A 27,495-nucleotide genomic window follows, 5' to 3' on the forward strand; every position below is an offset into this window, starting at 1 on the left:
TTCAAGAGGAGAGGCCATTGACCCTTCTTCTTAATGGGAGGAAGATCAAAGAATTTGCAGCCATCTTTAATCTAGCACAGGAGTTTAAAAATATGAGCTCTGAAATGTGTTCATTCCTTTCCACAAAATACCAGCTGATTTGACAATAGCATATTTACATTTTAAAAGCAGTTCCTTTTTTCGTTTTGGACCCTTGTGTGAGATAGGTGGAATAAATGGTGCTGCCCTCACTCTACAATGAATCGAGACAGAGGGATTTTGACTTGCGTAAGGTAACAGCCATACTGTAGCAAACCCGGGGAAGTTTGCTGCCTCCCAGGCCCCAGGTGCTTCCTCCAACTTTGTCCAGTTTGTGATTGGGCTTTGACTGGTCATACATACTGGCCTGTGGCTCAGGAAGAACTTACTCTTAATGGTCAGCCCAGTGCACCACGAGTACCCAAGTTTTATGATATCCAGCTGTGGAATGTATCATCGTGTCTCTGAGGCCTCGCTTATTGAGATCATTGTTCAGTTTTTGTGTACCATCTGTTGTCCGTGTCTTCCTAAGTGATTTTCTGGGCTGGCTTCCCTTTTCACTGGGAATGGAAGGAGTTGTCAAAAGCCCAATGCATTCTTTTCTGCATTGTAAAGCCATGAGGACTTAATTAGGAAAATCTTCTTCAGCAACAATTGATTTGTTCAACTATCATTCAATTTGAAGTACTCTCTTTTTTATTAAAAATTTCTTGGAACTTCTTGGATGCCCAGCTTTGGGTTTTTTTTTTTAAAAGATTTTATTTTTTTCCTTTTTCTCTCCAAAGCCCCCCGGTACATAGTTGTTAATTCTGTGTTGTGGGTCCTTCTAGTTGTGGCATGTGGGATGCCGCCTCAGCGTGGTTTGATGAGCAGTGCCATGTCCGTGCCCAGGATTCAAACCAACGAAACACTGGGCAGTGGAGTGCGCGAACTTCACTCAGCCATGGGGCCAGCCCCAGCTTTGCGTTTTTTGAGTATGTCTCCATTTATTTACCTCCTGTCCTTAGCAAGTTTTCTATAATTAGATTGTAGTCCGAAAATGACTTCTGGTTAGAATTTGTTAGAAACTTTCATTTAACACTGATTCTTTTTAGATATCTGTGGATTCTGATAACTAAACTGAAAAATAGGGTTAATTAAACCTGACAGCTTTGAGTTTTCAGAGTTTTAAACCATCCCTCAGCATCCAGACCTTTGGAAAATCCACTTCATGTTTGTCTCTAGCTCCTTTCCCCTGAATTTTTAGCCTCTTTTGTATTGAGAGAAAAGTTACAACCATATGTTTCTGATTTATTTATAACTAACATTTAGAGTTAGCTCATGAAGATATTGTTTTGTAAGAACATGTACTTTAAAGTTGTGTGTAACCCATTTTAAGTCCTTTCTGTTCTTTAAACCAGGAAACAATGCTTTGCCAAACTTTATCTGAAAATCAAAGTTTGGTTTGCTTCAAGCAGCTGGAGCTATTGACGGTCCTCAGGGCATTGCTTGAAACTGTCAGTCTCTCCGTGTTTGCCTCAGAATTCGTTTAGATGAGGATTTGTGAACATGTCATTGGATCATTGGGCAGCACTTGACCAGTTTGCAGTCGAAGTTTCCCCAGGAGCTGAAGAGCATCCATTTCCCTGGCTATGCACTCACTTGGTTACTGTAAATTTTTAGAAATTGGAAGAATAATAGTTCCACATAGAAAGATGAACATCTTTTTAAGCAGAAGAAAGATACAGTTTGTAGGGATCAAATGCAGATCAATATATAAAGGAAACAAGAAAATAGGAACTTTGAGAAACTAAATCACTGGAAGAGAGGCAGCAGAGAAATGGCGAGGGTGAGGTGAGGAATGGATATTATAACAGTGGTTCTAAACCTGGCTAATAATCAGTCACCTGAACGGGGACCTGTTCCATAAGTACAGATTCCTGGGCCTCAGGATGGGTTCGTCTGGGCATCTGTATTTTTAAAAGGTCCACAAGTCATTCTGATGATCAGCCTAGTTACTAGAAATAATTTGCGTACTCTTCACACACACACACACACACACACACACACACACACACGAATGCACAATTATCTGGAGGAAATTGAGGTCCAATTTTGGCTACAATACTCCATCTTCATCCCCTGAAATCTGACTCTGCCCTTCCTCAAACCTTAGGAACAGATCTCAGCTGAATCAGCAGCTTTTCTTGTGCATTCTTCTGTACAATACAGAGTGTTTCTCTCACCAGGGCTCAGACCAGGGCCTACAGTGGGAGGACAAGACAAAATGATTCGCTATTAAGATCGATAATTGTGAAGAAGTGTTTACCTAGCATTCCTTTAATCTTTTACTTCCAGCTCACAACCTTACTATGTGCTTAATGATGAGAGTCCAGTGTCATCGCTGGGGCCTTGACAGATGCTTAAATCCTTTAAACCAGGATTACATTATGCATGTTTTATTGCCTTTTGGACTCTTGTCAATGCCCTCAACAGAATGTTTCAATTGCCCAAATGGAGTTGAATAAACAGGTTGGTGATTGTTCCAAGTCCAGTGCGTGAATTGGTAAATTTACCTGAGATGGTAAATTCGTAACACCACATCGCCTGCCCAGTCGGGGCAGTGCCTTCCCAACACCTACCTTGAGGAGCACCCAGCACCAGGACGGATTGTTTGTCTCAAGTTAATGTTTGGGAATGAGTCCAACTTGGTTTCAGCAATTAAATCCACCCGGTAAAAGCTCTTCTTATGATTTTACTAAACTAGCATTTTCAACAGCCATTAATGAGCCAAGTACTATGCAATTTTATAAATGAAGGGATTCAGGCTATCATTATGTGTAAATCCTCCCCAAATTACCTGCTCTAGTCAGAAAGCCTGATCTGAAAAAGGAAACAATAATGTTTTGGAAAATGATGACATTCTGTAAATAAGATCTGGCAGCAACATTTCTTGGCAAAATGAATGCTCAAGTCAACCTGCCTCAATTTATTGCTACGTGAATCAGAAATTAATTCTTCCTCAATCATGTTTATACTTCTGAACTGCGACATCGTTAACAGAGTCTGAACACTCTACAGGTACCTAGACTCTTAATACAATAAGCCAAAATGAACATAAATGGTTGAAGAGAGAAGTAAATTAGTTTTCTTGAGATTTTCTGGAGAATTGAGTTTACAGTGAGGAGAATGTATGAGGCTGCCACAGGGCTTGGGGCTCCGAGGATGGGAGAAGCGGAATTATTATGACTTTCGTGTCCATAGGGGCTTTTGTGTTCCCTGGGTGATACCAAACACCAAACACTGAAAGTATATATTGGCAAGGAGACGCTGCTGCTGGAACAGTTTTGCATTCAGCTTCTTTCATTACTTTTTCCATCTCCGAGGAGTGATGCATGCTCTGAATCTGCTTCTATAGTCCTTTCTAGCCCATCCCTCCCTTTGTCTTCTAACCTGCCAACCAAACATCAGAGAAGTATGAAAACATCCAAGTGTCCTGCTTAGGAAAATACAGTTGCTGTGGATGTTGTTTGGCAGAACACCTTGATAGGGTATTTTAAATGTGAAAAGGTAAGCCCCAAGTCGGGATCTAGAGGAAGGCAGCGAAATAAAGGGGACACTGAGTTGCTCTTATGGGAAAAGGTGTGGAAACCTTTTGTGTGAGCAGCATGAAAGGGGGAATGAGGCACCCAGAAAAACTGGAAACATTGAGTGACAAGCAGATCAAGGGGAAGAGGCGATATTGCACAATGTAGGGTATTGGGGTTGGCAGGGGTTCTGGGTAAAGGCTTTTCAAAGTAGCAATGTTTAATATTACGTTTTAAATTATTTGCTGCACCGTTCAGTGCTGGAACATAAGCCTCATGAGATACACTGAACTTAAGCAGAGTTAACTACACACCCCTCTTCGTGTTGGTGATTCTTTGGCAGAAGAACTAAAAAGATATGGGGCTGCATTCCACAGTAGGGCCAATCTAGGATGGTGAGAAGATTGTCATAGGAGGTGAGACACTGGGTAGAGACTGAGAATTCAGACAAAGTGGAATATCAGGGTAGGAGGGAATTAAGAGACAACTAAGCCCCTGAGACTCCTCTGCTCTTGTCTGAGCTGCTGACCATCTCACAGGTCCCGCCATGATAATCTCTCAACTTGTCTTGTTGCTCCCCTCCTGCCCTTCTGCAGTCCATTCTCCATAACAGCAAATGGGGTGAACTTTTAAAAACGTAAATTAGGAGGTGGTAGAATAGGGGTTTTCTATCATCATCCTTCCACAGAACACTGATTTTGACAACCACCTACAGGTGAGGGTACCTTTGTAGGCATCCAATAGTCCAGTGGAGAAGTTCCAGCACACCTTTAGAGCAAAAAATCAAAGAATAGATGCACTGAGAATGGTAAGAACAGTTTCACTTTATCTATGCTCCCCCTTCCCCAAAGCACCACGGCTCAGTGCCAAGAGAGATCCCCTCAGCCTGTGATTTCTGTCACAAGAGAAAATGAGAGCATAGTAAGTCAATACCCAACTTCCCCAGCCATGCGGGATGTTGCCCAAGAGTCCTACTTCTTTCTCATCTCCCTCAGAATCCTGAGGTGATCAGCATAGCTGAGGGGTTGGGAGAGGCTGCGAGCACAACAGGCAGGACCAAGAACTCATCAAAAGGCCATGGATTTTATGAACCTGCTTTGTGGATACCATCAGAAGCTACCCACAAGTTGCTTGGGATTCATCATCTGTGGATTCCACCCCCCCCCCGCCACCCCCCGCCACCCACAACTGACTCATAGGCACTCCCATTGCTCTGCATGCCTCGCTTATCCCTTCAGGTTGGCTCCCTAAGTGCACCCCCTCAGAGTGAGTGCTAGTCTTTACAGATAGGTCAGGAGCACACACAGAAAACTGGCCCAACTCTGTGGGATTGGGAGAAGGCACATGAACTTGAGCAATTCAGAGTGATGCCCTCGGGAAGTTCTCAGTACTGATCTGGCTTTGCAGGATTGGGAGAAGGCATACAGTCCTAAAAATTCCCCACCAAGAGTGAATGAGGCATGAACATTATAAGAGAAAAAAAAAAAAAAAAGACTACAGGCCAATATCCCTGATGGACATAGATGCAAAATCCTCAACCAGATGCTTGCAAATTGAATTCAACAGCACATTAAAAGGATCATACACCATGATCAAGTGGGATTTATCCCTGGGATGCAAAGATGGTTCAACATATGCAAATCAACAAACGTAATGCACCACATTAACAGAATGAAGGATAAAAATTGTATGGTAATCTCAGTAGATGCAGAAAAAGCGTTTGACAGAATGCAGTATCCTTTTGTGATAAAAATTCAACAATTCAGGTATAAAAGGAATGTACCTCAATATAATAAGGGCCATATTTGACAAGCCTACTGCTGGCATCATGCTTAGTGGTGAAAAGCTGAGAATTTTTCTTTTAAAATCAGGAACGAAGCACCGCTCAGATCAGGAGTGTGGTCCACTTTTATCACTTCTATTCAACATGATACCGGAAGTCCCAGCCAGAGCAATTAGTTAAAGAAAAGAAATAAAAAGTATCCAAATTGGGAAGGAAGAAGTAAAATTGTTTGTTTGCAGATGACATGATCTTATATATAGAAAACTCTAAAGACTCCATCAAAAAACTGTTAGAACTAATAAATGAATTCAGTAATGTTACAGAAATCAACATAAAAACTAGGGGCATTTCTATACATTAACAATGAACTATTTGAAAAATAAGTTAAGAAAACAATCCCTTTTACAATAGCATCAAAAAAGAATAAAATACTTAGGAATAAATTTAATCAAGGAAGTGAAAAATTTGTACACTGAAAATGATAAAACATTGATGAAAGAAATTGAAGAAAATACAAATAAATGGAAAGATATCCCGTGTTCATGGATTATAAGAACTAATATTGTTAAGATGTCCATACCACCCAAAGCGATCTACAGATTCAATGAAATCCTTATCAAAATTCCAACGGCCTTTTCTCCAAAATAGAAAAAACAATCCTGAAATTCATATGGAACTACAAGAGAGCCTGAATAGCTAAAGCAATCTTGTGCAAGAAGAACAGAGCTGGAGGCATCATGCTTCCTGATTTCAAATTATATTACAAAGCTACAGTAATCAAAATAGTTTGATACTGGCAAAAAAAAAATAGATGCATAAACAAACAGAATATAAGAAAGCATCCAGAAAAGATCCCCACGCATATATGCTCAACTAGTCTACAACAAAGGCACTAAGAATACACAATGGGGAAAGGACAGTCTCTTTATAATAAACGGTGCTGGGAAACTGGATATACACAAACAAAAGAATGAACTTGGACCCTTATCCAACATCACATACAAAAATGAACTCAAAATGGATTAAAGACAAACGTAAGACCCGAAACCATAAAATCCTAGAAGAAAACGTAAAGAAAAAGCATCCTAACATTAGTTCTGAAAATGATTTTTTTTGTATTTAACATCAAAAGCATGGGCAACAAAAGCAAAAATAACATTTATGACGACATCAAACTATAAATTGCACAGCAATGGAAACAATCGGCAAAATGAAAAAGCAACCTACAGAACAGGAGAAAATATTTGCAAACCGTCTGTCTGATAAGGGGTTAATTTTCAAATTATATAAGGAACTCATACAACTCAATAGCAAAATAACACATTACTCAATTAAGAAAATGAGTAAAGCAGGGCTGGCCCGATGGCCGAATGGTTAGGTTCACGTGCTCTGCTTCGGCGGCCCAGGGTTTCTGCCAGTTTGGATCCTGGGTGCGGACACGGCACCACTCATCCAGCCATGCTGAGGTGGCGTTCCACATACCACAATTAGAAGCACACACAACTAAAAGATACAACTATGTACTGGGGGGCTTTGAGGAGAAGAAGGAAAAAGAAAGAAATTAAAAAAAAGAAAATACAGATGATAGTAAACTTATGTTTAAAAAAAATGGGTAAAGGGCTGGCTTGAATTAACATTTTTCCAAAGAAGACATACAAATGACCAACAGATGTATGGAAAGGTGCTCCACATCACTAATCATCAGGAATACGCAAATCAAAACCGCAGTGAGCTTTCGCCTCACACCTGTTACGGAGGCTATTATCAAAAAGCCAAAAAATAGCAGGAGTCGGCAAGGATGTAGAGAAAAGGGAACCTTGTTACACTGTTGGTGGGAAGGTAAACTGTACAGCCATTATGAAAAATAGTATGAATGTTCCTAAAAAAAATAAAAAATAGAACTACCATATGATCCAGCAATCTCACTTCTGGGTGTATATCCAAAGGAAATGAAAAGAGGATGTTGAAGAGCTATCTGCACTCCCGTTTATGGCAGCATTATTGACAATAGCCAAGATACGGAAACAATCTAAGTGTCCGTATAAGGATGAGAGACTTTTAAAAAATGGGGTGTGTATATATAATAGAATACTATCTAGCCTTAAAAAAGAAGGAAATCCTGCCATTTGGGAAAACATGGGTGGACCTTGAGGGTATTATGCTAAGTGAAATAAGCCAGACACAGAAGACAAATACTGCATGATCTCAGTCATATGTGGAATCAAAAAACACTGAACTCATAGTACCAGAGAATGGAATGGTGATTACCAGGGGCTGGGGGGCAGGGACATAAGGAAGTGCTGATCAAAGTAACAAATTTTCAGTTACGAGATGAGTAAGTTTTGGAGATCTAATATACAGCATGGTGATTACAGTTAATAATGATGCATACTTGAAATTTGCTAAGGGAGTAAATCTCAAGTATTCTTACCACATACTCACAAAACAGGTAGCATGGATATGTTAATGCGCTGATTGTGATAATCGTTTCACAATGTATACATATATCAAAACATTATGTACACCTTAACTATATACAATTTTGATTTGTCAATCATACCTCAATAAAGCTGGAAAAAAATGTAGATCAGATCATGACTAGACTTTTAAAATGAAGTCCAAAGTCTCTGCCTTGGTCAAAAAGATCTTGTGTGCCCTGGCTCACGGCTGCCTCTCTGACTTCATTTCCTCCACTCTCTCTCTCCCTCCTTCTGATCTGCCCACACTGGCCTCCTTGTCACTTCTCCAACACGCCATGCTCCTTACCATGTCAGGGTTTTACATTTTGTGGCACCCCTGCCTGGTATGCTCTTTGCCCAGATTCTGGAGTCGCTGCTTCCCAAACATCATTCAGATCTTAGCTTACATGTCACCTTTGCAAAGAGACCTTCCTCGACCATCCTGTTTAAAAGAATTGTCTCTCAACTCTTTCCTTTCTATTCCTTACCCTGCTTCATTTTTCTTCATAGCGCTTTTCATCACCTTCAATTTTTATTTATTTGTTTGTTTATTTACTATCTCTCTCTCTGTGCTTGGTAGCCTCTAAAATGGCCCCCAGTGATCCCTATCTTCTGGTATTTATTTATGCCTGTGTGCCAATCCTAACATTTTGAGAGTCAGCTGGACCCATAACTTCTTTCAAATGAATAGAATGCAGCAAAAGTAATGGGATTAGGTTACATAAAGACTGTGACTTCCATCTTGCCTTCTCCTGACCTCTCTCCCTCTCTCTGGCAGTCATTGCTCTGGAGGCAGCAAACTGCCATGTTGTGAGTAGCCTATCAGGCATATGTGCCAAGGAACTGATGTCTCTGACCAACGACCAGTGAGGACTTGAGGCCTATAAACAGCAACACAAGTGAGTCTGTGAGCAGATCCCCTAGTATTTGGCCTTGAGATGATCACAGCCCTAGCTGACACTTTACAGCCTTGTGACCCTGAGTCAGAGGCCCCCAGCTACGCCTCAGAAACTATGAGATGGTAAATATATGTTGTTTGAGTGGCTAAATTTTGGGGTAATTTGTTACACAGCAATTGTTAACTAACAACTCCACTGGAATGTAAGCTCCATGGAGGAACTGACTTGACTTGTTTGGCACTCTATCCCAAGCAGGTAGAATAATGCCTGGCACACAGAGGCACTCAATAAACACTGAGCATGAGTAATGAATATTAGAGTTGGGTGGAGGACACTTAGTTTCCCAAAATATGTGGATGGAAGTTTCAGCCAATGTTGATGTTTGAAGCTAAGGCTGTTAGGGTCAAAGGTGACTCCAGAGGTCTCAGGAGTAGTCAAGTAACAGACATCTGGTAATGCCAGACTCAGTACTAATCTCTTGACCATAATTATTGATGCTGGTGTACGTTGCTTAGCAAACCTTCACTGAGTGCCTGGACAAGCTCAAGCTGAGGGTGGGGAAAAACATTACAGCCTCTGTGTGCGTTTGGAATAATGACCCAAACCTCCCACACTTTCCTCATCTGTAAAGACCTCCAGGGCTGTTGGTAATCCAGAGAATAAAATAAATAATGGGCTATGGTTTGTTCTCAATAAGTGGTGCTCTCCTTCCTCACAGGGAGCTTATTATATGAGGAGATAAGATTCATACATAAGAAAGATAAATAACATGGGGTGTAATGTTTTGTTAAGTACCAGATGTTTTTGAGGCAGGAGCTATAATGGAATAATGAATTATTTGCTGGTTCTCCCTTCCGTAGTGCGGGGTGTTGGGTGCACATGTGTCACTTGGGAAGCCTACCAGAAAACTCCGTAATTTTTTCTTACTAATGCAGAAAGAAAAAAAAAATGCTGAAAATGGCAAAGTAATCCCAACTTTGCTGGTGAGAACCTGGAAAAACTGTAGAAGAGAAACAACGAGAGTGTAACAGATTTATTCCTGCTGCTGATTATATCCTAGTGACAATTTCATGTGGTTGGAGGAAAATCTGCTGTTCTGAAAGTCCAGCATCACTTTCCAGGAAAGAAAGAGCAAGATCTCTCAATCCATACCTCCACAGGAAGAACCATATTGAAAATAATGATTTCCTTCTAATGGCTTACTCTAAATTATATTAATAATTCCTTGGGCTTCTAAGGAAAATTAATAATAATAATGATAAAGATTTTTCTTTCTATGTGCTGACAGCATTCAGATTATGAGCAGCTCTTTTGGAAGATAGGAGGAAAGAATGGATATAAAATCATTTCAGAAATTTCTAGCTTTCTGAAAGAAATTTTACTTTTAAAGAAAAATAGCCTAATAGAAACCACATGGGAATGAGCACATCCAGTACTATGGAGAAAAAGTGACCGTGGCTGTCCACACATATAGGTAAGTCATTCAAACTGGTTCAAAAATTCCATATTCCGTCAGTGGTCTGTATGTGTCCACATGGTGACAAATGGCCCAAGCAGAGCTTTTGAGGTGTTGGCACCACCAGTGAGTGGCAGATGGAATGTGGTGAAAGTTCTGATTTGTACCTTTCAGACCAGAGGTATTTGCCAAAATGGATGCCTCCTTCTGCCCACCTTTTGTAAGTACAGCCACAGATATTCAGTTGAAACCTGTGGGTGAGAAAGACATAAACAGGTGCTATAAATTTGTCAGAGCAGGAAGCCACAGGCCATTTAGTAAATGGTAAACCCAATGGCCCAAAAGAACAAAGGAATCTCTTTTCATCAGAATGACCAGGTTCATTCAATAAATATTTATTGAGTGCCTACTCTCTGCCAGACCTAATAGAGACCCACAAGTTCTCTTAGTTAAAGAATACCTGAAGTGAGAGAGCAAAACCCAAAATCACCTGGGATGGTGTGGACCTAACTGTGCACTGCAACCTGATGGAAAGGATGAGCCAGTGTCCTGGGGACAGGCCCAATACCCTGAATATTGTGGTACCCAATCTGTCCACAGATTCCTGAGGGTACTGCTTTTATGGGATAAGTTTTCTGCCTTGGCTAGCTCAGGCCAAGACCTTTCACATTTTGAAGGCAACACAGCTTTTGCCTTAGCATTTCACAAATAAGTCAATGATCTCAGTGGAAGTCAAATACCATCACTTCTGAACTGAAATCTGAATTTCATCTCCCTGAGTTAATATCTTTGAGTAGCAACTGTTGAGTCATAAAGATAAAAGAATATTGAAAGTTAATTTACTCACCATACTCCTGGCTTACACTATTCTAAAGAGATGAAAATATCTCCTATTAAAGCAGACTCTCTTAGAAAGAGAGGCCACTGCTTCTTGTAGTAACATATTGTCATGTTTCGTTGATTTCATAGTTACCTACTTTTATCATTTTTAACCTAAGTCCCTCCAACAGCATTTTATATCTATTTTAAAGTAGTTTCCTCTTGGATAGTTGAATAGTAGTTGATACAGGCCTCTTATGATAACAGTTATTTAATTGTCACCTCAGCGTGTTCTGGATCCAATTCCTCTTAATTCCTTCTTGGTAACACTAATGCTGGTAAACGAGCATGCTTGATGGAATGCCAAGAGTAATGATGACATTGAGCTGTCACCGTGTGCCAGACATTGAACTGTTTCATCCAGATCATCTCAATCACTCCTTACAACAAGCCTTTTGAGGTAGGTTCAATTATTTCTCCATTTTATAAATAGGAAAACTGAGACTTTCATGGAAGTCCAAAATTTGCATGAGACTACGGCTAGGAAGTGTTGAAGCTAGGATGTGAATATATGTAACAGTGCCAAAGTTTTCCAATTAATTATAGAGATAAGATTGCCTACTTTTTATGCTAATAGATCCAAGTGTTAAATTGAATGTTACTTATTCAACATACCACTTTCAAAAATAAACTTGTTCATGTTCCATCTAATGCTCATTTGTCACTCAAGAGTTTGCAAAATCAGAGGATAAATTTTTCCAGGCTTTTATGCTTTTTCCAACTATTAGCTCTTTCTTAAACATTTTTTTAATCTTCAACTTCAAATCCACAATAATAAAGGTTGTGATACATCTAATACTTTAGCTATTTTGGGAGAGCATACAAGTCTTTATACTTATCTGTTTAAGCCAGAAGCTCTCAACCTTGACTGAGCATTAGAATCACTTAGGGGAGCTTTTAAAGATCCTGATGCCAGAGCTGCCCTCAAGACCAATTAAATTAGAATCTCTGTAGGTGCTATCCAGGTGATTACAATGAGCATCCAAGGTTGAAACCACTAATTTAAATAATTCTTCCCTGGACTTTCCCTATATATTGATGTCACCGTGGCCTGCTCTAGCTTTCACTCATCTTGCTGGAACCATGAGTTGGCCAACACAACACTCATTCCCAAATGCCATCTCTGTACTTGCCTCTAATATAGAGGTCAAAGCAGCTAAATGGTCTCTTTCCTAGACTTTCTCTAAGATGAAGGATCTGTACAATACAGTTCTGGCCAATGACAAGAAAGTGACTGTTGAGGGCTTCTGGGAAGCCTATACATCCAGGTGTTTCCAATAATGAAGTAGACGATTCAGGCAGTTGGATTTTTACTTTTCGTCTGAATGTTTGCATTTATCTGCATGTTTTTTGTGGACATAGACTAGCACAGGACCTGAATCAAAGGTAATTTGAATGGGAAATCAATGGAGAGTTTGATCTCTTCTTATTGATGTCTCAGTCTCTCTCTGTTTCCTCATAGCGACCTTGGAGTCCATGACAAAGTGCCCTACAGGGAAGGTAAAGGCTAAGGAATTTGAGAACCCTAAGGTTTTCTTTGAAATTCTGTGGAGGGGGTAGAGGTGAAATGATCACCTCTAAAATGCTTGTTGGACTTAATTTCCATGTTAGACGTGAAATTTATAGGGAGAAACTGAAAGGATTATAGGTAATATAGAGTTTCAAGGTGGTAAACACTGAATCTGAGCCTATATATTTATAATATGTATGTGTGTGTGTGTGATGTTTGCTAATTTTTTGTGTAATGTTTTATTGAAGAGTAACGTACATCCAAAAAAGTACATATATTGTAAAGAAGAGCTCAGAGAATTCTCACAAACTAAGACATCTTTGTACCCAACACCTAGGTCGAGAAACAGAACATTACCAGGACCCGAAGAGCCCCCTTGTTCTCCCTTCTAATGACTACCCCCTCAATTGTGGCTAACTACTGGGCTGCCATTTGTTTTCTTTTTTTTAACAAACCAATGTATGGAAGTGCAAGGTCACCTCTTCTCCTGTTTTCATGTGCTCTCTGTTGAGATGGGAAAGTCAAACTTGTTCCATGGCACATTTAATTATGGGAAAATGAAAGGAAAGAAACAAAATCCAGACCAACAAAGCAAAGATTTAAGTTGGCATTGCTTTCCATACAATTGTGATACCGGCAGACACTCAATAAACATATCAGCATTGTTAAAATGATTTATCAGCCAAATAGTTGAATGTAAAATATTATCAATACAGGTGTCATCATTGATCTTTCTTGGGTCTCACTGCTGAAGGATGGGGCTGCTAGATGATTTCAACAAACAATCCTTGACAGGAAACCAAAGGCAACAAGGCACAGGGACAGACAGCTGACAAATGCAGTATGGGGCCATTAAAGCATGTGATGAATTTGCCAGGAAAGTATATATTTGTGCAAGAGGTGAGCTCATATCTCCCATAAATTTGTCAGCTGCGACACAGTGTTCTCCGGCTTGGCATGAGTAATGCCTTGCTATTTGCTGCCTTTGTCTGGCAAAAGCTCTATCAGTCACTCCAGGGTTATTTACAAAGAAACGTGTCTATCAGTTACAAGGACATGACTTTGCCGCTAAAAGATAACAAAAGAGGAAATCAGGCAGTGGCCTCTCAGCGAGGGATGCGTCTTTTCCAGACAAGCTCTGGACTGGAATGAATCAGATGGACGGCAATTGGCCGGGCTGGCCCTGTGCCTGGCATGACCAGCCTTAGTGCATTTATCCACACTGATTAGATTAGAAATTATTAATAGGGGGCTACGGAGTAGAGCAAAAGGTCATTTAGAGTTTAATTCTGTTCTCAGATAACTTCATTTCGGCTGATGGGATTGTTATTGTAGGGGTTTTATATGTTTATAGGAAACAATATACTCAATAATGAAGTCGTGCCTCCTTCTGCAAGGTCAGGAAAGCTATTGTGTAGCTGGATTGAAGTCTTCACAATTGTGTTAATTAAGTAACAGTGATTGGGCTTGGTCTCCTCTTGAAATGCATTTAAGGGGCTAAAAGCTGCTGAGAATGTATTCTTTCAATATAAATATATAGGAAAGCGAGTGAGACCAGAAAGCAGCCTGCGATTGAGTAAACAGAAGAGCTGACAGGAGGCTTTTACTTAAGGAAGACAGGAGCTGGGTTGGCAGATGTAACTTCTTGTCGCATAAATACAAATGTCTTGTCAGTTTAGGATTAAACGTAACAGGTCCCTTTTTCTTTACTTGATTCCTGATCAATCTGAAAAATGAAGTTATAGAATTTGATGTTGATGGTACATTATGTCTCATCAGTCATTTTCTCCCTCCCTAGTCTGCCTGTTTGGAGAAGACGATCAGTGTGCAGCAATAGCTACGTCCTTCTCGGATAGTTTCATCTCCTTGGTCTTGCCTAATAGACCAGGGCCATTAGTGACAGGGAGCTCAGCTTGTCCTCCACTGGGAGTCCCCTCCTTTGGAGGGTTTATAACTTGCACATTGACATTTACTGGAGGTGGTTGCAATTTTGTTTGTTCTGAAAGACACGACCCTTCTAAACACCTAAAAAGAATTTAACTGACTTTAAATGAAGGGTGGGTTCATGGGAAGGAATCCATTGTCCTACCTTTCTTAAAGACCACCGAAGACCTGTGGGTTCTATTAGTAAGCAAGTCACCTTCCATTTGGCTCCAGACGTAGTGATATCTTGTTAAGAGGAACTTTGAGGTAAAACTTGGTGACTGGTGATTGAGTCTTGTCTTTCCAACTCTCCCCAAACTCCCTCACTCCACACCCAAGACATCTGAGACAGAACTTGGTTTTCCCAATAGGAAGACTATTGAATAGAAATGATGTCTTCATTAATATTTTTAAAAAAAAATACTTCTGAAGCAGTGGTTCTTGACTAGGAGTGATTTTGTCCCCCAGGAGACATTTGGCAACGTCCCGAGACTTTTTTTTTTAAAGATTGGCACCTGAGCTAACAACTGTTGCCAATCTTTTTTTTTTTTTTCTGCTTTTTCTCCCCAAGTCCCCCCAGTACGTAGTCATATATTTTAGTTGTGGGTCCTTCTAATTGTGGCATGTAGGATACTGCCTTCGCATGGTCTGATGAGCAGTGCCTTGTCCGCACCCAGAATCCGAACAGGTGAAACCCTGGTGCGCTGAAGCGCAGCATGTGAACTTAACCACTCGGCCACTGGGCCAGCCCTCGGAGACATTTTTGATTGTCACAACTGGGGTTGGGTGTTGCTACTGGCATCTAGTGGGTAGAGGTCAGTGATGCTGCCAAATATCCTACAATGCACAGAACAGCACCAAAAATAAGGAATTATCTGGCCCCAAATGTTAAGTGCTCTAAAGAACCTTTAGCATCGATGAAGAATGAGGACTTGGGAGAGATTACTCTATCTAGGGAATGAGGTACCACATAGAGTTTCTGTTTAGAAAAAAGTTTAAAATTATGACACAATAAATAAGTAATCGCATTAGGAGTTGAAAAATAAAAGACTTCTTACAAAGTCACCCATTTCAATTAAAACTTGGGAGCTAGAAAAGAAAATTGCTCTTCACTGTTGTTGTCATAAGATGTGCCACGTGGTTTTAGAGTTATTGGTGGTATGAAATAATGTCAAGACTCGAAATCTTTGTATGAAACATGCATAAAGGTAGCATGATGTACTGGAAGGAAGGCTGAGCTGAGATTCTGAATATCTAAATGCTACCCTAACATTGGCTAAACATGAGCCCAGTGAAGGGATTTAACCCACCTGGGCCTCAGTTACTGTTTCTGGCCAAGACACTGAGATTGAAAAGCTGGACATCATTCCTTGGCTATTCCTTCTCCTTTAGCCACAGTCATAGCCCAAACATATGCTTCTCCTTAGTCTCCCAGCTCATAGGCTCATAGTTGGCCCTCCCTTTGTGTTCCTGCTGACCTGACATTAGTTTGGATCCCTGTTACTTCACCTCTGGGCTGTTGCAGTAGTCTCCAAGCTGATGTTCTCCCCTCAAACATATCCCATAAAATGCTACCAGGTTGTCTGTTTAAACCATTATTTTGCTTACATTACTCCTCTCAAATTCTTCAATGCCTGTAAAGTAAAAGTCATCCTTGTGTGATAACCCAGTCCCTCTCTGATCTGCTCAAGAGTACTTTCCTATACTTATTCTAGGTGTTTTCCTACTTGGGTCTTTGCTGTCCCCATCACATTACTGTACTCGCTGCCTTCTTCATAATGGCTTATATGAGCTCAGCAGGCTTCCTGCTGAGGCTTTGTTCAGAAGTACCCTCCTGTCTGGCATGTTCCTTCCCCATTGTTATTGCTCAATCTTCTTTCAAATACGAAGCCCCTTGGTCTCTCAAAAAGTTTTCTAAGATTTCCGATGATGTCTCTGTCCTCTAAGCTTATATGTGCTTATCGTTTGCACAGTGTATAACGGTACTTACCATATTTGACCTTGCATATATATATAAAATTTTCTTCACTCTTCTTTGATATCTTTTACACCCTCTCAACTATCCAAAGGAAAAGAGACACAAACTACCACACTGAGGTAGGCTCTACATGGACTCATGGGGGCTTGATGGGAAAGGTAAAGAAATGTATTGCACCTTCCTTTGGATTCAATGCATTTTCATGATTGGTCAAAACTAAGAATTCTGGGAGATAGAAATATATTCATACGTAAAGATATACAGTCTTTCCAATTAGGCTATAAGCTTCATCATAACAATCATGATGCTCAAACCCTTTGTGTCCTCTGACCTTTGTCAGAGAAGGCGTCCCAAAAATGATTATATAGCTAGTTTTACTTTGGACATACTTTTCTATGTCAAAACTACCAGAATAGTGAAATAAAAATAGTGTCCAGGCTTGAGAGACTTTTTGGTTACAACAGGAAACACTTTGCATTTTGAAAAATCTTTTACTAGATACATATTTTTTGAAAGAAACATCTCTGTTCAAATATGCCTCTTGTGGCCCAAGAATAAGTTTTCTTGAGGGTCTCAGTTGACTCTCTGATACATTCCAAAGGAGATGGGTTCCACTGGATTCATGAACTTGAAGTTCTCAGATTTTGACACGGAGTTGGAGAAGATTGTCCATGTTCCTTAGCAGCCTTTTTAGCTCATTGGCTGGGATATAGACACAGTGTGTAGTTTTATGGCCACACACACATCAAAGTATTCTTTTCATGTTTTTCCTCTGACTTAAGCACACTTGGGTCAATATATGCCAATAGATTTTACTCTGCAGCTGTCCGTCTTACTTCACCTGTGAAGGTTTGTTTGCTCTTCCCCCAATGGAGGGTCCCCAAAGTTTTAGCCTTCATGTATGAAAAGGATAGCATCTCTGTCTATACACTGCAGTATTAACTCCAGGGTTTTCAAGTCATAGCTGTGACTTTTTTTTTTTAAAGTGATTTGCTATATTTAGGTGTGTTTCCTCATTGTTACCTGACTTGATCTCTTTCTAATCTGTGCATTTGCTGATGCTATTCCCCTCAAACTAGAACACTCACCTGTTAAAAGGGCGACATAGCTTAATGCAATGGTTCACAAACTGTGGTCCCCAGATCAGCAGCATCAGTATCATCTGAGAACTTGTCAGAAAAGCAATAGGTCTTACCTACTGAGTCAGGAACTCAGGCTGGGACCAGCAATCTGGGTTTTAACAAGTCCTCCAGGGAATTCTGAGGCAAGGATAATTTTGAAAACTACTGGCTTAGGTATTAACAGTAGGAGCTCTGGGCCAGACTGCCTGAATTCAAATATTTAACCTTCAAGTCATGTAACCTTCCTGTGCCTCAGTTTCCTCATTAATGAATGGGATAATAGAAAGTACCACCCATATGTTGTTGTGGTGAGATTAAATTGATATGATACATGGGAAAAGTTTAACAAGGCCTGGCACCTGGTGAGCGCTTCACATTCTCACTCAGGCTATTATTGTTCAAAGTTGCCCATTCTTTAGTGTTAGAGCACCTCGTCTTCTTAGTCATCTTTCTAACCCTTGGTGGACTGGCCCTTTCCCTTCTCTTGAATGTCCCTTCCACTTTCTTCGTCTTCTTCTCTTCAGATGTTGCCAAACTAGGGGGAGGGGTACATGTGTTTTTCTGTAGTAGAATATTGAGTTTCCCCTCACAAACTTTTTTTCATCTTGAAAAATCAATCCTAATGCTGAGCAAACAGAAAGAGAGATTGCAACACAAATATTTTTTCTTAGATTCTATTTTAAGTATAATCTAATTTCCTCCTGGCCCACCTGATTTTTTTTTTAGGCCTTGGCAATGTGAACCAGTACTTATTTTCATGGCTGGTATAATTGATATGTGGATGGATGGGAGTATGCTTTTGCCCTGTCTTCAGTGATGAATCATTCTTGTTTGTTCTAGATGCTTCTGGAGTTGTTATCCTGTGTCATTTCTAAATGGTGCCAGTTTTTGACAAATGATAGCAGCAAGGCGTGGCGTGCTACCTCAGGTTCCTATTTTCCCCGAGTGTTTGGATGTAATAATTTTAGAGAAAGCCACATGGCTAATGAGTCTTGCCCTCAGGAGCTCAGCACAGACGGAGCCCTCACTAGCCTATCAGACGCTTTCTTTGAAAATGGTGGAAGTGGGAGAGAGCAAGATGAATGGACGTTTGTGTATCATATTCTTTGAGAATTGAATAGAGGATTTATGGTGTTCCCTGACTTGACACACTTCACACTTGTCATGTTGGCACATTGCATTATACTCTGCTGCCCATGGGGCTTTTGATGATGTTTCAGAAATGGATAATAGATGTCTCTGTGCTGTATCCATACATTTGCGGAGAAAGATCCAATATTAAAAACAAAGGTACAGTAGAAACCTTCCCTATCAAGCAAACACAAAGGCCTACTTTTTCTCTCTGTTGACTTGTTAGTCCCAATTCCTTTCCTAGATATATATAGCCCTTCTCCGGCTAGAGACAGTCCACCTGAAGTAACAATGTAGCCCATAATCAGTGCTGTGTCTATATGCACATTTTAACATCTACTTGGGGTATAGCAATTGGTGACTACTTATTATGGCAGCCATGGTGCGATATAAATGACACTGGATTAAGTATCAGGAACTCTTCATTCCAACCCTAACACGGCCATGGACCTGCTGTGCGTGAGCTTGGATAAGTCTCTCATGACAGTGTCCCAATTGCCCCATCTCTCACATGGGCACAAGAATTCTGGAGCAGCCTGCCTTCCAGGGGGAATACATGAGAACTCATTTTGAAAAGAATGGATGTGAGAGAAAACTCATACATGACAATTGATGAGGTAGTTGAATACAAATCTGTTTCCCTCAGTTTTATAGAAAGAGAAGCAGAGCCTTTAAAAAGGTGAGTGAGTTTATTTCAAGGACCATTGTAAGTGATGGACAGAGAAGGTCTGGATTCTTGTCTTCCGCTCCCTATTGAGGTGCCCTGAGATTACTGCCCACACCCCACGTTCGAGGACCTCTGCAGGCCTCGGCAGTGGGGAATCAGCAACAGCTGCACCGCATTCCAGGCTAGAGGCCTTTTGCCCATCTTTCAGGCGGAATTCTGTAGTAATTCTTGAAAGAGAAGGGCCCCAAATAATGGCTGTTATCAAATGTCCCACTAGCCAGGCAGGAGAGAGGCCACAGATGGATTTCTTTTTATCAAGAAAAAGTTTTAATTGGTTGTTTCTTGGACAAATGAGTCAGTGAACTGTCTTACTGCATGCACGTAAGTAATGAGCACTGTATGTTTACCACCTTCTGTGAAATTGACTCCCTATTTGACATTTGTAGATCTTTTTTTATATGTGTCCTGTTTTCACCATTAGAATGTCAGAAACTTTGATTTTTACTTCTTTGCCATCTTCTCAAATCCCACGGGCCAATGCTCATTAAATATGGGCTTATCAACTTCAAGTGAAGAGAAGTGGAAAATATCTGGAATAAGAGGAAGAGAAAAATCTCTGTCTCTAGTATCTCATCTCACCTTATCTCCCAAATAAACTAGGATCCGTTTAAGACATTATCTGTTAGGAGCGACTGCATATATTCCCAACTCCAATATTCTTGCTCCCATTTAGGGCTTTTATAGGGCTGCATAAGTTTCTTGTGAGCCATCATGTTAAATTCAGTGATGCTGGAGTAGCTGACAGCTTTGCCTTTGTGTGATGTGCCTTCAGGCATGAAGTCTAGCATCTTTTCTCTCTTGTTTATATCACAGGGGTAACGCTAGCTTTCTCAGTATCCTCCTCAAAGGATCTCAAATCAAGGGTAAAGTCCTGAAACACATACTAAGGGAACATCACAGGATGCAGTGGTGGTCAAGACAGGACTGCGCATTTTTAGACCCACCAATATTTAAGTTTCAGTCAAGTAGGTACTCTGGTTAGCATCTGGGTCACTAAGTTATACTGTTGAGTCATAAGAAGGATACATTTTGTGTTTAAAAGCGTAACATTAGTCTATGTAAATAAATCAAAGTGGTTTGATTTTTGTATATGCTGGCAATGCCTTTGCATTAGTTATCTATTGCTGTGTAACAAATTATGCCAAAATTTAGCAGTGTAAAACAACACACATTTATTATCTCAGTTTGTGTGGTTCAGGAATCCAGACACAGCTTAGCTAGATCTTCTTCAATGTTTCTTACAAGGCTGCAATCAAGGTGTTATTCCAGGTGATGTGTTCTCATCTAAAGGCTGGACTGGGGCAGGATCTGCTTCCACGCTCACTCATATGGTTGTTGGTAGAATTCAGTTCCTCTCAGGGTATTGGACTAGAGGCTTCAGATCCTGCTGGCTATCTGCTGAAGGTCACCCTTGTTCCTTGCTGTATGGGCTTCTGCAACACAGCAGCTTGCTTCATCAAAATATTCAAGCCTAGAAGACAATAAAGAGAATCTGCCAGCAAGATGGAAGTCACAATCTTTTGTAACCTAATCACAGAAGTAACATCCTATCTCTTCCCTTATTCCGTTTATTAGAAAGTAAGTCACTAGGTCCAGCTTACCTTCATGAGGAGGAAATTCCACAGGACATGAATACCATGAGATGGGGATCATTCAAGGCCATCTTAAGAGCCTGCCTACCAAAGCCTTCCAAGTCCACCCTTGAAAAGGAGAATCCATCATGGTTATTGAATGTGCCCTGAGCACTGGGTTTGGATGACATTAAGCAGAATCAAGTTAATTGTCCAGAGAACCTTTAATAGGAGAATCTGCCCTGTGTCTAATTTCTTTTCTTGCTTCTGAAAATAATTATTTGAAATTTTGGTAACTTAATAATACTTTATATTACCCCAGAGTCTTTAAAGTGTTTGTAAGCACAAGAACAAAAAGTCTTCCCCCATTTTCTAGGCACTCTTATATCATTTACTTTACTGGTGCAGTAATTGACTCTTGTGGTTCTTGGTGAAAGTTGCCCACTCAATGTACTGGTGATTTGGGACCACCAAGAAGCTAGAGTTAGGATATTCAGGGGAGAGATTATTAGATCCAGGATTAGGGTGTCCTAAACTTACCTTTCTATATATCTTGTCTCTCCCACATGCAAACTGTAAGCTTGAACATCTTTTCTCAGCAGGCCACAATGTAGTTTGGAGATTGGATGAAGATGTTTTGAGCTCTATACAAGAGATGCACTAAATAAATATTGAAGGTTATTGTTTGATGAAAAGAGCTAGTTTTAAAGTCTTTCTTTTCTCTCCATTATGTTGCTATTATCTTACGTCATTCTTGCATGTTCTCCTCCCCATCTGTTCTGTACACTGCAGTTGTAATAGTATTTATAGGTTGCTAATCAGATCATATCACTCCCCTGCTTACAACTCTGCAATAATGTGCAAGGATCCTCACCATACAGGGTCAGGTGATCAAAACAGGGTTACATGTGAACATTGCTTATATATGCAAAGCATATTTCCTGAAAGATACTCAGGAAAATGTGTCAGTGGTTTCATGATTAGGGAAAGGAGGGGAGAGAGACTCTTCTTAACAGTAAACCTTTTGTGGTTTTAAATTTTGCACCATGTGACTATATGACCTAATTATAAAAGAAAACAAAACTCTTCTGTGGCCCTGAACGCCTTTAGCAGAAGTTCAAATTGTTAACCTGGAAGACTCTCATGACTGATCTCTTTTTTTGCCACTTTGCATCATCTTCAGGTGCTTCCCCTTCCTCCTACTCATCCCCCCATACACCCCATGGTCCAAATACCTCCCAACCTTGCTTATCTATGGCCATATGCTCTGCTGCAGACCTACTGAGCCAGCCGCAGGCCCCTACACATTGTGACTGCTGCACCTCTGTCCTTACTATCTTCTTAGCATGACTTTCACCGCTCTTCACCCAGCTGATTTCTACTCATCCTCCAGCAAGCTCTTTCTGATCCCTTCACAGGGAAGCATGTGCCACTTCTTTGTGCAAATTTTGATTGTAGCATTTACTGCATTAAATTTACAGCAGGTACCAGGCTCAAGCTGTCAACTCAGGGATGCAAGAAGTAAAAACTTTATTTTATTTTTCTATAACCAAGCTTAATTTTTAGCACAACTCCTGTCTTTGGTCAGGTTCCTCAGAAGCAGACCCTGAGAGGAAATTTTGTGTACAGCAATTTGCTAAGGAAGTGCTCCCAGAAGAAACCAAGAAGTGGGGTGGGGAGCAGGAGCAGTAAGGAGAAGACATCAAGTAGGGGTACGTTTCAGGCAAAGCCCCAGAGAGGGAGATTTCAGCCTGATCCTGCAGGGCAGCATCCTCTACAACAAACTCATAATTCTGGTTCAGTGTTTGTCATCTGTCTCCTCTAACAAAATATAAGCTCCAAGAGTGCGGGAATCTTTCTTTTCTTGTTTGTGGATATATTCCGAGTAATTAGAACAGAGCCTGCAAATAGTAGTGATTTGTTGAAGGAGTTAATAAACCGCAAGCCTCCCCTTGTTTCAAAAAAGCCTCCCCTTACAAAGCATATTCATTTATTCATTACACAAATTAGGGGCACCTATTATGTCTCAGGCACTATTTAGGCTCTGGGAATATAGCAGTGAATAAAACAGTTAATATCCCTGCCCTCAGGGAGCTTCTGATGGGAAGTATGGGAACTGCATGAATAGTGAATAAAATAGTAAATAGTGAGTAAAACGGTTAATATCTCTGTGCTCATGGAGCTTCAAATGGGAAGTATGGGAAATGCATCACGCTGGGTGCAGAGAGAATCTATGAGGACATCCCAGCCCCAGCTGCATAGACACCTCCAGTGAGTCTGTCTTACTCTGGGTGCAAAGGGTTACTTGAAACCTCCCACCGCTTTCCCTTAGTGATCTCGTCCAGCCTCATGCTGTAAATACCAGCTATGTGCTGATGACACTAAATTCATCTCTCCCACTCAGACCTCTCTTCCAGATGCCAGACTCATAGCCAGTTGCCCAGGACGCAAGGTGCAGTCTCCTCTGCTCTTGGATCATTCCAAAGCATCTGTCGCTGAGACCCATCTCAGGGCCTCACACCAGCCTGCAACTCTTTTGGTTCTCTGCTTCTTCTCCTCCTGTCCTCCCAGGCTAGAGAATCTTCATCTCATGGAGGGGCTGGTGGTTGGGGTGAGTGGAAGGAGGAGGGCTACCCCGAATCTTGCATCATGCTGACCTCTTCCCAATCTAGCATTTACGGCATACTCTTCACGCCCTGGGGCCTTCAGACCCTGGATTTTGCTCTTTGCTCTTCAAAAAGCCTCTTTTTTTTTGCTTTTCTGCTTTAACAACCCTGATATTTAGTTTGGATGGGAGAGGACCATATAATAAAAAGGAATTCTAGGGAATGAAAACAAAGTCAGCTAACATAGCTAAACGTTATTCCACATTATATTGGAATTAGATGTTTCAGGGTCTCTCTCCCTGTTATATTTTAAGCATCTTGGGGGCAAGAATGAGCCTTATTCATCTTTGTAACATCAGCACTTGGTATGATGCCTGATCCACAGCAGATGAACTGTTTGAACTGAACCAAGGGTACTTGAATGCTCCACATCTTTTTACCTTTTTAAAAATTTTCTATGAAAAAAAGGTAGCATATGATAGCAGTTAAGAGCATGGACTCCAAACACAGACCACCTGGGTTAAAATTTGGGTTCTGCCCATTATTAGCTACTTGATGTTGATCGGGTTACTTATTCTGTGTCTCACTTTCCTTATCTGTAAAACAGAACTGTGGGTGATGATTTGGCTTCTCTGATATGGTGGTTGTACAGCTGGAGATGCTGTAGGTGAAGTGTGTAGGCGAGTTCTTGGTACGGACCCTATACCGGTGTTAGCTATGATTATTCCCTCTGCTTAGAACTCTCCTGTTTTCATCAAGCTGGTTAACTTCTGCTTCCTCACCTCCTTCAAGCGTCCTTTGGGAAGACATTATGCTCTCCCCCAGAAAGTATCCCTTTCCCCCAGGTTCTGTTAAGTACTGCTCCTTTATGCTCCCTTCCTTAGTCACGTGTTCTTCAGCCTTTTATAAGACACATCCCATTGTGTTATAAAGGGGCCAGTTCTATGTCCCCTTTGGATTGCCCTATACCTTGTTATTCATCTTTATATCCTCAGCACTTATCACAGTGCCTGGCACATAACAGATACCAAACAAATGCCATCAGAGAAGTGAGTAAAGATTCATGGGTTCTAATTATTGCTCTTACAGCTAGCTTGAAGCCACAGCTTTGCATCTGCCCCATGCTTCCATTTCCTATGCCTGGGATCAGTCTTGCCCACAATAAATGGGATTTTTGGTTCCTTCAATAAGCTCAGAGAAAGTGACTCACTGGGACAGAATGCCTTTGAAGGAGATATGAGTGCTGGTCCCCACTTTGAACTATATTATAGAATGATTCATCTTCTATGAGCCACATAACCTCAAATCAGGGCTCCCATCCACCCTCATCTTTCATTCCTTCTTCAGGTGCCCATTTTTTTCTCCCTTCTTCCTGTTTCATCCATCTCACCTCCTGCCAGGCCTGTGCAGACACACAGATGTGCACACACACCTTTGATCCTGCTAACACCAATGGCACTAAGGAAAGAAGTTCAATATGTCCACTGGTGTCAAAATATAGTAATAACAATCCTTCAAAATGACAATCACAGGCAGCCTAGGGGCATTCAGAGGTTCTTCTGCTTTGTGCTTTCTGTAGTGTTTTTCTTTGGTGTTTAAAAGCAGAGGTAACTGTCGTTTGCTGTAGCTGAGAGGTGCTGGTGCGCTGGCGTTCAACAAAGATAGTTATGGCACTCCCGTGGTGAGGAACAGGCGGAGGAGGGGATTGTTTTGCGCCCCATTGCACAGACTCCAGCAGAGCATGATCCCCCATTTGCAACCAGTACTCAGCTGCATTTCATGTTTGTGATTGTGTTGACAAGAAAAAAGGTGCCATTTCTGGCAGCATCCCTTAGCTTCCTGAGCTGCCTCGGGCACTAAGAGAATGCAGTAGGCACATACTGACTTGGTTGCCACCTGACACCTCTTCTGCGTATCTAAGCCCAGAGTACCCATCAGGAGTCCACAGGCAGCATCCCACAGCATCCTAACTAGGCAGCTGTTCACTGGATCTCTGTTCATCTTCCTGTAGCTCCTGCTCCTCCTCTCCTGCCAAGTACAATTCAATATCCAGGGGCAGAGAAAACAGACTGACTCCCAGAACAAGCCATGTCCAAGCCCCCTGGTAGAGAACCAAGGCAGATACTGTCAGTGTTGTTTTATTTGTTTTTCCTGATTTTCTATTCCTCTTCTCTGTCAGCAGGAGAAAGGAAAACCTGGAACCTCAAAATTGAGTGCCACCATGAACTGCACTGAATTGTCAGTTTCTATCTCTGATTCAAAATTTAATGTTCTCTTTTGTTTATGGCAGGCAAGATATAAATTTCTGTTTTGGGGTGGTTGCTGGTTAAAGGAATCATAAAACAACTTAGATGTTTCTTGGTGATGCACCAGCTATGTTAAATCAATATTTGATGATTTATAAATGAATGAAAAACACACAGATTAGATTTTCTTCGGAATACACACTGGCATGGACAACACTGGCAAAGATAGTCTTGATTTAGTGTTGTCTAGGGCACTTGAAACACAGATTGCCAGATCTGAAGGTGGGGCATTTCTAGATGTGCTGGCATCTAGCCTGGTGTAATTGTGTTAAATGATATTTTTTTTCTTGCTCTTTTGATTGGATCTTGGAATAATGCTAGTTTCTATGAATTTGCATCACATTTTCAAAGATGAGCATTTAACCATCTTCTGATACAGTAACCAAACAAAGGAAAAAAATCAGGAGCATGAGCCTAGAGGTTATAAAATTCAGCTTCTGTATAATTAAAAAAATCATTTTTTCCTGATTTTTTTCATGGAAATATACATCATAGGCTTGAGAAGGAAAGCTTATGTTAAAGTTGGTAGAAACTTTCAGGAAAGTAGTATAAAAAGTAGTAGGCATTACCCTAACTTTCAAAACTGCCTTACCAATGATTTAAGTGAGGTGAAATTAGTGATACATTTAGAGCTTAAAGTTGTCCAAAATCGTTGGAAAAAAACCTACTGAAGAATGATAAGTATCTGCCATTTTTTGACAATTATTTTCAATTCATGGTTTTTGGATACGGAGGCTCTCTTAATATTATACTGAGCTATGGGCTATCTGGAAAGCTAACCACAAGCTAAGAATGATGACTATGTTGGCCACACAAAAATCAGTTCCTAAGCTATTGTTTTTAAACAGCCAGTTAGCTGAACTTTGGCCATCCACTTCTGTTGTAGAAGGGCTTGAGTGGTTTGGCTCCATACCTATACGGAATATAATAACAGCTAACATTCATCGAATGCTTATCATGGGTCAGGCATTCTCCTAAGCTCTTTAAATTATTCTCCCAGTTATTCATCATAAGAACCCTATGAATTAAGTTACTATTGTTACCCCCATTTTACAGATAAGGAAACTAAGACATAGAGAGGTGAAATAACTTGCCCTAGTGATAGAGTGGAGATTTGAACTCATCATGAAATATCAGAGCTTAATGATTTCTTGGAAATAATTGTCCCAGAGATGAGAAAATTGAGGTCCAAGATGGAAACACCTTACTTGAGTTTATATATCGAACATAGAAGGACATGGATTGTGGTGAGAAGAGCACCCAACACAGATTCCAGGCAAGAGTGGGGTTTTATTTCATGTGGCCTTATTTCTTGTCGTCTGACAGGGGAAAGTCACTTCCTGCTATTGATACTCAGTGTCTATACATGCAAACATGAGATCATGCAATATTCCACCAATATGTAGCAAATACATAGCATGTGCTATGCATGGGAGTAGACTACAGCCCCCCTGGAGGCACTCACTGTCTTCTGGGGAAGCAGACGGAAACATGGAATTATGCATGGGCGACGTTGTATCAGAGAAGTGTGGCGCGAGGTAAAGGATGCTTTCCCAAAGGCA

The 27,495-nt window shown here is 40.8% G+C and overlaps 1 long non-coding RNA gene across 2 annotated transcripts in view; it reads left to right on the forward strand.

Annotated features, from left to right (window-relative positions):
• LOC102148394 (uncharacterized) overlaps nucleotides 1-27,495 on the forward strand; it is a 117,118-nt gene that overhangs the window by 73,490 nt on the left and 16,133 nt on the right. Inside the window, exons 2-3 of one of the 2 annotated variants that reach the window (XR_011426405.1) lie at nucleotides 10,014-10,199; nucleotides 11,288-11,460. The exons of the other annotated variant lie outside the window; for it this stretch is intronic. This is a non-coding gene — a long non-coding RNA (uncharacterized lncRNA). The remainder of the gene's footprint in view (nucleotides 1-10,013; nucleotides 10,200-11,287; nucleotides 11,461-27,495) is intronic. 2 annotated transcript variants of the gene reach the window in all.

Source organism: Equus caballus, chromosome 15 (assembly GCF_041296265.1).
Source record: "Equus caballus isolate H_3958 breed thoroughbred chromosome 15, TB-T2T, whole genome shotgun sequence".
Classification (NCBI taxonomy): Eukaryota; Metazoa; Chordata; class Mammalia; order Perissodactyla; family Equidae; genus Equus; species Equus caballus.